Below are 10,789 nucleotides of genomic sequence, written 5' to 3' on the forward strand. Positions count from 1 at the left end.
CATCTGTAAAATGTGGATTAAGACTGCAAGTCCTATATAGGACAGGGACTGTGCCCAACCCGATTACCTTGTATCTACTCCAGCACTGAGTACAGTGCCTGGCACATAGTAAGCACTTAGCAAATACCACAATTATTAAATCCCCTGTTGGTCTCAGCAGTAATCAGACAGTTTTAAGATAACAAAAGATGAAATGGTATATTCTAAAATCTACGAATGCTTCCCAAGTTTCCTCTGTTTATGAGTTTGGAACCCAGTGATTTCCTGCACATGCGAAGAGAACAGGTTGGCGTCATCTGTGTGGTAGAGTGGGTTTTCTGTTCTGAATTGTGTAGGAGGTGGAGGGGCAGAGGTGTGACCTTTTCCCACAGTGTAGAGCCAAAAAACTTTATGTGACACCTTTGTGCTTAGAGTACGACTAAGGGTGCAGAGCATCATTCGATAGTTTGCTTGAGAGAATAACAGGGAGTGGCAGCCACCTGCACCCTGAGATTTTCAATCAGTCTGACCACTGCTACTCAGCTGCCCCCTCATTCACATTAGTTCCTTCTACAAATATTATTTAGGGGCAACCATGAGCTTGGAGGTTGTTCAGAAGAGATAAAATATACAGGAATGCACATTGTAAATGATAGCGATATCTATTTGAACAGAACTAACTGATTTTCTTTCTGGGCTTTGAGAGTACGGGATGCTCTGTGTGCTTTGGCTACATGCTTTTATTCAAACTTTCTGATGTTGTCCTTTTCACAGCTGAGTAATTTAGAAGAAATGGAGCAGGGAAATCTGACTGTAGAAGAATTTGTTCTCTTGGGATTTCTGGATCTTCCCAAACTGAGAGAATTCCTCTTTGGGATTTTCTTATTCAGCTACATGATCATCCTAGCAGGAAATGGACTCATAATTAAAATAACCACTACGGATCAAACTCTCCACACACCCATGTACATTTTCCTTAGGAACCTCTCCTTCTTGGAAATCTGTTATACATCTGTAACTCTGCCCAGAATGCTGATAAGTCTCCAGACACAGGATGGAACTTTTTCTTTCCTTTTGTGTGCTGCACAGATGTGTTTCCTCCTAATTCTTGGAGCCACAGGGTGCTTTCTCTTGGTTGTGATGGCGTATGATCGTTACGTGGCCATTTGTAACCCACTGTGGTATTCAATCATCATGAGCCACAAGGTGTGTGTCCTGCTGGCACCTGGTTCCTGGATCAGTGACATTCTGGTCCTAATAGGGCAGATGCGTCAAAAATTCTCCCTGCCCTCCTGTGATTCCAACAAGTTGAACCACTTTTTCTGTGATATCCCACCAGTACTCAAGCTGGTCTGTGGGGACACATCTATGAATCAACTCTCAGTCTATGTTTGTGGCCCTGCTCTTTGTAACAGCCCTATTTCTCTTGATACTCGTGTCCTTTGTCAAAATCATCTTCACCATCCTGAAGTTACCCTCGGCCACAGGGAGGTGCAAAGCCACTCCACCTGTTGTTCCCACCTCATTGTTCTCACCTCGTTCTTTGGATCTAGTATCATCACATATCTACAGCCCAAATCAAGCCACACAGTGGATATGGACAAATTTCTGTCTATGTTCTACACCGCTGTAACACCAGTATTTAACCCCATGATATACAGTCTGAGAAACAGGGAGGTAATTGTTGCCCTGAAAAAATTTCTATCACAAAGATTCATTAGGTAGGTGATCACATGAACTAAGGAAACTGTTTTCTTAGCATGTCTTCATATACTGATACCAAGAACTCTTATTCCCGGCTACCTCAATCACCCCAAGTCTGTATAGATATGCCTTCAATACTCACTCTCTCGTGTCCAGGGTAAACCTATGCCAAAAAATGGAATCTCTGCACTGTCTGCAGTCCATTTCTCATGCAAAAGAAGTCAGATATCCAGTATGTTGGGACATTCTTTAACTTCTATTTGCTCAGCAGTTAAATTTACTTGCTCATTTACTAAGGAGAGAAAGAGTAAATAGGTAATAAGCTACATTGAGCCTGACTCAAACTGACTCCTCAGTGTATTTTGCATAAATTTCCTTTTATATTTTTGATTCTTATCCAATGATCCAAATAGAATTATTTTATTGACAAGTCTGTTTAGGCAGACAGAATTTGCTAAAGGATTTTTTTTCAGAAGAAAACCATCTGGGATCGAATCCACACAAATACTTTAAGAACCAAGTGACTAATTGCAGGAGTTGAACCTCTCAAGTAGAACTAATACTTCTAGAGTCTTGTAACAGTAGTGTATATCTGCCATGAGAGTTGCAGTCCCATATCTCAGGCCAGTGATCCAAAGTTAGGAAATGGAGAGATAAAGGTAAGAAAGGGAGTCAGAGTCAGAGAGAAGGAGATAATGGAAATGGTTTTGATGACTATTGAAATCCCTGTTTGAAATCTCTGACCAGAAAACACTAACTCTTCACTCAGAGCTTAGTGTTTTTCATAGTCTTTTCTAAGTAACCAAGACTCAGATTCAGGTACGAGAAAGCAGGGTAAGTGATCTGTGTCTCCATGGTGGTTGGAAAAAAAAAAATAAATCACATATCCTTCCACTGTGTTGCCCCAGAAAAGGGGTACTTCTGGGGAAAAAAGTAATTTAGGTATCCTTAGAGAATTAGTTTAAGGCAAAAGGTGTAATCAGAAGCATACAGTGAGAGAGGCAAGGAAACCTCCACATTCTGAAATTCAGTTTTGAAGAGCCATCAATTTGGGCCAATAGTAGAAATATCTGCCCAAGTCTAATGCTAACGTACAAATCATACAGTGGTATATAATGAGTGCTTATTGTTTGGAGAGCACTGAACTGAGCACTTGAGAGAGTAAATATAACAGCATTTGTAGACATGCTCCCTGCCCATACGGAGTTTAAGGTCTAAATGATTTGGCCAATATAATAATAATAGTGGTATTGGTTTAGCACTATGTGCTAGCTACTGTACTATGTGTTGGGGTGAATACAAGCAAATCAGGTTAGACACAGTCCCTGTCCCACATGGGGCTCTCAGTCTTAATCCTGATTTTACAGATGAGATAACTGATGCCCAGATAAATGAATCCATTTGCCCAAGGTCACACAGTAGACAGGTGGTGGAGCCAGGATTAGAACCCATGAACTTCTGACTCCCAGGCCTGTACTCTATCCACTTCACCATGCTGCTCCCAGTGAATACTGTCATTTCAGATCACCATCATCATCATCATCATCAACATTTAACAACTACACTGATTTAGTCATGGCTTCACTAGGGAAGATTTCAGTGAATTGTATCAGGCAACCTCTGAGGATACTAAGTATGGGATTCATTTACTATACAGCAAAGCATAAGCCAGCACTTAAGGTAGACCAAATTATCATTGTCATTATAATCATCATCAATGGCAATTATTGAGCACTGACTATGTGCAGAACACTGTAATAAACAGGCAAGTACAATACTACAAAGTTGAAAGAGGCATTGCCTGCCCACAAAGAGCTTACAGCCTGTTGATGTCTGTCTCCCTCCATCTAGACTGTGAGCCCGTTGTGGTCAGGGATTGTGTCTCTTTATTGTTGTATTGTACTTTCCAAGTGCTTAATGCAGTGCTCTGCACACTTTAAGTGCTCAATAAATACGACTGAATGAATAAATACAGGCTAGAGGGAGAGATAATAATAATAATTCTGGCATTTGTTAAGTGCTTAAAACCACTGTTTTAAGTACTGGGGTAGATACAAGGTAACTAGGTTGTCCCACGTGGGGCTCACAGTCTTTACCCTCATTTTACAGATGAGGTAACTGAGGCACAGAGAAGTTAAGTGACTTGCCCAAAGTCACAGCGTAGCCAAGTGGTGATGCTGGGATTAGAACCCATGACCTCTGACTCCCAAGCCCGGGCTCGTTCCACTGAGCCACGCTGCTTCTCTAAAGCTAGACATTTACATGAATCATACACTAATCCCAGACTTGGTATCTACTACATTTAACACCAATCAATGGTATTTATTGAGCACCTGCTCTGTGCAGAGCACTGTGATAAGTGCTTGAGGGAAAACAATAAAACAAAATTAGCAGAAAACGTCCCTGTCCATGTTCCTTGGTTTATGCAGGTGAATACTGATATAGATTTTGAGTATAAATATCAAATATTCCAGAGTGGCTTGCATAAATCCTGGGGAAGATGGAGTGAATGGGTGATCCAGGGGTATGGAAACAGTTCCAATGAACGAAGATGCTTTACAGCATACGTAAGTTACATGACATTTATTAATGAACTTAATGACAACAGAAATCTTCATTCACAATTAGAAGTATATGAAATACAGTAAGGAGTAATAATAAAGTATTAAGAATATTTCTGTTTTCATTGACCCTCCATTCAATTATTCTTATCCTGAGTAGCAGTTATAGGGTGCTTGTTTTTACAGACAAAATACTCTGAAGATATCTTGATGGGAAATAGCATTCCAAAGTGATGGGATTAATTATCATGGGATTTTCCAACATGTGCAAACTTCAGGGGCTTCTCATTGGGTTATCCCTGGTCATTTACATGATCATTACTATGGGAAATGCCTTTACAGTTATAATAACTAAAGCCTATGAAACACTCCCTCCCCATACCCAACACCTTTTTCCATGGGAATCTGTCCTTCCTGGAAATTTGTTATCAACAGTTACTCTTCCCAGAATGCTGCTGAACCTCTTGACAGAGGACAGAACAATTTCTTTCTCTGTTTGAACTACTCTGTTGTTTACGTTGATTTGTCTTGGTGTTACAGAATATGTCCTCCTGGGAATGATGTTATATTATTTTTATGGTGTTTGTTAAGCACCTACTATGTTTCAAGCACTCTACTAAGCTTAGTGGTAGATACGAGTGGTCACTTTAGACACAAAATCAGGTTAGACACAATCCAAGTACAAAACAGGGCTATCAGTCTTAATCTCCATTTTACAGATGAGGAAACTGAAGCACAGGGAAATGAAGTGACCTTCCCTAGGTCCAACAGCACACAAATGGCAGAGCTGGGATTAGAACCCAGGTCCTTCATACTCCCAAATCTACACCCTGTCCTCTTGGCCATGGAGCTGCTCTTGTTATGTGGCCATATGTAACCCATTGAGTTATCCCCTTATCATGAGCTACAAACTGTGTGTCCAGCTCATAGCTGTTACGTTGACGTTACCTTCCAGTCTATATAGGGCAAATATATTGAGTCTTCACAGAACCCTTTGTGATTTGAATAAAATTAACCATTTTTTCTCTGATTTGCATCCGGTTCAGAAACTGGTATTGGTATTTGGTAAGTGCTTACTATGTGCCAGGCACTGTATGAAGCGCTGGGATGGATGCAAACATATGGGGTTGGACACAGTCCTTGTCCTACATGGGTCTCACAGTCTCAATTGCCATTTTACAGATGAGGTAACTGAGGCCTAGAGAAGTGAAGTGACTTGCCCAAGGTCACACAGCAGGCAAGTGGTGGAGCCGGGCTTAATAATAATGATAATAATAATAATGGTAATTGTTAAGCATTTACTATGTGTCAAGCACTGGGATAGAGACAAGGTAATCAGGTTGCCCCACGTGGGGCTCACAGTCTTAATCCCCATTTTATAGATGAGGTAACTGAGGCACAGAGAAGTTAAGTGACTTGCCCAAAGTCACACAGCTGATAAGTGATAGAGCCCGGTTTAGAAACCAACAACATCTGACTCCCGAGCCCATGTTCTTATCTCTAAGCCAAACTGCTCCTCTAGAAATCTTCCCCAATAAGCTTCTGACATATAATGTGACCATGCTGCTCTTGACGGTTCCTTTCCTGTTGATACTCATGTTCTCTGTCAAAATGATCTCCCTTTCCAGAAACTGTCCTTAGACTAAGGGAAAGCACAAAGCCTGCTCTATCTGCTCTTCCCATCTCATTGTCATCACCTTGTTCTTTGGATCTGCTATCCTCATGTATTCTCTGGCCAAGTCAAACCACTCAGGAGATGTGGACAAATGGCTTTCCCTCTACTCCTATGTTCAACCCACTGAAACCCAGCCTGAAAAAACAGGAGGTGACCACAGCACTTAAGAAATCATGTGAGACTTGACTAGCTGTCCCGGCTCTGTCCTTACATGTGTTACTTTCCCCTGATCCCTCTTGAATTTCATTCTCCTTTTCATGGAAAACTTTCTAAAGTGTCAAGTTTACCTTCAATTCTATTTTAATCTATCATTCATTCATTCATTCAATTGTATTTAATGAGCACTTACTGTGTGCAGAACACTGTACTAGATGCTTGGGAAGTACAAGTTGGCAACATATAGGGACGGTCCCTACCCAACAGTGGGCTCACAGTCTAGAAGTCTATCAAATGATAGCCCCACCTAAAAGAAGATAGGCATAACCAAGACCAACAAATTTAATTGAGAAGCACAGTGCTTAGTGGATAGACAGTGGCATTGGGAGTCCGTCGACCCCCGGCCCACGTCATCCCCCGGGCCTGGAATGCCCTCCCTCTGCCCCTCCGCCAAGCTAGCTCTCTTCCTCCCTTCAAGGCCCTGCTGAGAGCTCACCTCCTCCAGGAGGCCTTCCCAGACTGAGCCCCTTCCCTCCTCTCCCCCTCGTCCCCCTCTCCATCCCCCCATCTTACCTCCTTCCCTTCCCCACAGCACCTGTATATATGTATATATGGTTGTACATATTTATTACTCTATTTATTTATTTATTTATTTTACTTGTACATTTCTATCCTATTTATTTTATTTTGTTGGTATGTTTGGTTCTGTTCTCTGTCTCCCCCTTTTAGACTGTGAGCCCACTGTTGGGTAGGGACTGTCTCTATGTGTTGCCAATTTGTACTTCCCAAGCGCTTAGTACAGTGCTCTGCACATAGTAAGCGCTCAATAAATACGATTGATTGATTGATTGATTGCTTGATTGATTGGGAGTCAGAATGACCTGGGTTCTAATTGCAGCTCCACCACTTGTCTGCTGTGTGACCTTGAGAAAGTCACTTCACTTCTCTGTGTCCCAGTTACCTCACCTGTAAAGTGGGGATTAAGACTCTGAGCTCCATGTGGGAAATGGATTGGGTCCAACCTGATTAGCTTGTATATCCCCACTGCTTAGTACAGTGTCCACCTCATAATAAGTGCTTGACAAATACCACTGAAAAAGAAAAATGTCTGATGAAAGGAATTGAATAAGCAGTAGATCTCTAGGTGTTACTGTTCAAGGAGCTTGATTTGTTTTTCTTGTGCAACAAGAGTAATTTGAGCTATGTTGGGTGCACACAATTATTTGATGTCACCATTTAGGACACTGTTTCGAAAATTAGTCCCTTTGTGTGTGCGTGTACACACACACACACACACACACACACACACATATATGCATATATGCACATATACACATATATATGTATGTATATATGCATATGTATACATATATAAAACCCAGCCCTCAAACCTCATCCCTCTAATGCTATCCTTCATACTCTTCCTCGATTTCATCTATCTTGCCTTCGACCTCTCGACCACGTCCTGCCTTTGGCCTGGAAGGCCTTCCCTCCTCATATCCAATAGACAACTTCTCTCCCTACTTCCAAGGCCTTGTTGAAGGCATGTCTACCCCAAGAGGCCTTCCCCGCCTAAGCCCTCCTTTCCCCTTCTCCCACTCGCTTCTACATCGCTCTAATTTGCTCCCTTTATTCACCCATCAATTCAGTCTCTCAAAACTTATGCACATATCTGTAATTCGTTTATTTATATTAATGTCTGTCTCCCCCTCTAGACAGTAAGTTCGTTAGGGGCAGAAAATATGTCTGTTTATTGATATACTGTATTCTCCCAAGTTGTTATTGCAGTGCTCTGCCCTCGGTAAGTGCTCAATAAATGTGATTGACTGACTGATTGGATTTTAAGACATGTCCAACATCTGTTTAAATACAAATGAGGGAGTATTCCTCATAAAAACACAGTAGTGGTCCTGGAAGTAGAAGCCAATTAGGAGCAGAGGAATTTGTCTGTAGGATGAAAAATCAACCCAACCTTCAACTCCCAGGAATGCCTCTAGCATTCCTTTATGATCCCCTCTCCCTAATTTTTAAATTATACAATAGAACATTAATAATAATAATAATAATAATAATAATAATAATAATAATGGCATTTATTAAGCACTTTCTACATGCAAAGCACTGTTCTAAGCGCTGGGGAGGTTACAAGGTTTTCAGGTTGTCCCACGGGGGGCTCACAGTCTTAATTCCCATTTTACAGATGAGGTAACTGAGGCACAGAGAAGTTAAATGACTTGCCCAAAGTCACACAGCTGACAATTGGCAGAGCCGGGATTTGAACCCATGACCTCTGACTCCAAAGCCCGTAATCTTTCCACTGAGGCATGCTGCTATGATTCTGTGATGCCTCAAAATTTTGGCCTCAAGTTATACACACAATAAGCCCTCAGTGAATACCATTAATTGATTGAGAAAATGCCAAATTTTATGTACTGATGCCTTGGCATCTCATCTCTTGCTATCCTTTCACCTTCTGAGTTTGGGCTGCTGTTGTCCATTTTAATTCTCAAAACGAGGAATGGGCTTTTAACACTCTAGCGTGGTCTTTCCAAGAGCCCAGGGTATCCTGTGCACACAGTAATCCCTCAGCAAATAATAAAGATGAGAATGTGTCAGGTAAAGCTGACTAAGCTTTGACTTTATATTTCAATAAAAAAGTCACATTCACAAATCAGAGCCTCTGAGATCCTGGGAAACTATTGTTTTACCTAGAATCTCTTCAGGGCACATTTCACCTCTTGATTCCTCGGACTATAGATCAGAGGATTTAGCATGGGAGAGAGAAAGCAGCTTCTTGGTCTCGGGAGTGTAGGAAGATTTGAGTTCACAGGTTGAACTTGTAGCCCCGAAGAACAGCGAGACTACAGTGAGGTTGGAAGAGCAGGTGGAGAAGGCTTTGTGAAAGCCCTCGGCGGGGGACGTCTTTAGGATGTTGACGAGGATGCGGACGTAAGAGGAAGTTATCACTACAAAGGGGAGCATCAGGACGATAACAGTTGCTGTTACACCATAACACCTCAAACGCGAAGGTTTCTGCATATGCACCAGCTCTAAGAGAGGAGGGCCATCACAGAAGAAATGGTTAATTATATTAGGCCCACAGAAGTGCAATGTAAACATCATTGTAATCTGTACTGTTGCCATAGGAATCCCGGTTAGTCAGGAAGCCAGGGCCAGCTGCAGACAGAACCTCTGGTTTATAGTGAGTAAATAATGGAGTGGATCACAGATGGTGACCTGTTTGTCATAAGCCATTGGTGTCAGGATCCAACACTCTGAAGGTCCGAAAAAAAAAAGGAAATACATCTGGGCTGCACAGCCACCAAAGGAAATACTGTTATAATTGGAGAGGAAATTGATGAGCATTTTGGTGATGACAATAGTGGTATAGCCAATATCTATAAAAGGGACAGACTCCTGAGGAAAAAACACAAGGGGGTGTGAAGGGCAGGGTCCACAGTGGAGACCAGCACTAAGAGGGAGTTTTCAGTAACGGCTATTAGGTATATCACAAGGAAAATCATAAACAGGATGACCTGAAATTCGTGGAGACTGGAGAAACCCAAATGAATGAATTAAGAATGTAACTGATTGCTTTCTTTTATTTGCATGGTGTTTTTAAGGGAGATTTAAGTACAGAAATATCTGGGCCCAAAATGGGTCTTCTCTGTTCAGGAAAAAAAAATCAGCAGCAACATTTTCAGACTCCAGGTCTTCCCTACAAACATTTTTCAGCATGAACGTGGGTAGCTTGTTTAGCCCTGGATCAAGGAGGTGATGATGGAATATGTGCTGTCTAGGTTCTCCTTTGATAGAGGCAAGATCAGGAAACTGGGGAAGTTGTGAAGATAGCCATTAATACACATTCTGCAAAGGAATGATAAAATAGTGCTTCATTTTATCTTCACTTACTACTAATGTTTCTCATTATCGAATCCACCCTTTTGTCACCACACTATATACTATCATTTTCATTATTAAATAATAAAATTTAATTTAATTAAATAATTAAATAATCACAGCTTCTTTACAGGGAACAAAGCACCCTGCATGACTCTCACATAGAAATCTCCTCAACTCTCCATCATGAACACACACACACACACACACACACACACACACCCCTACATCTCACACACAGAAATCCACCTATACATATAAACCTATACATATGAACAGTTAAACACATGCGCATAAGCTGGTTGCTCACGTGCCTAACAATGACAGAGTTAACGATTTTCACACACACAGACACACAAATAAATGTGCTTCTTAGCAACATGGAAGATCCCGAAATAGATTCGTTGTTTCTCTGCCCCTCCTCTTCCCACACCTTTCCTGCCACTACACTGTTACAAATCCATTCCCTCATCCTTATCACTTTTCCAATAAGTCCTATCCTTAGGAAAGTCGAGCTATGATTTTAGCTCCGTGAAACAGGTTCCCGAAAAGAAAAATATTGGTCTACCCCTTCTCAGAAGCCTTAAAATCCTTCCATACTCTTCCTTTCTCCTTTTGAAAATGACAAGAAGGACAGATGCTATCAAATCAATCTCGGGGCAGGGAGAGGAGGAATAGTTCGAAAAACAGGGTACCAAGAAAACCATCCAAACTTCCTAAAGTCTTACTCTTTTCCTAACAAAGGTTTATTGTTGTCTCTTACATTTTGTTTTATTATATCAATTTAGGATTTCATTTTTAATAGCGTTAGTAA

General features: G+C 41.3%; 1 pseudogene; it reads left to right on the forward strand.

The window, feature by feature from the left end:
• Positions 1 to 771: 771 nt before the first annotated feature.
• Positions 772 to 5,890, forward strand: LOC119921450 (annotated as a pseudogene).
• The last annotated feature ends 4,899 nt before the right edge of the window (positions 5,891 to 10,789 follow it).

This window comes from Tachyglossus aculeatus (genome assembly GCF_015852505.1).
Source record: "Tachyglossus aculeatus isolate mTacAcu1 chromosome 12 unlocalized genomic scaffold, mTacAcu1.pri SUPER_6_unloc_2, whole genome shotgun sequence".
NCBI lineage: Eukaryota > Metazoa > Chordata > Mammalia > Monotremata > Tachyglossidae > Tachyglossus > Tachyglossus aculeatus.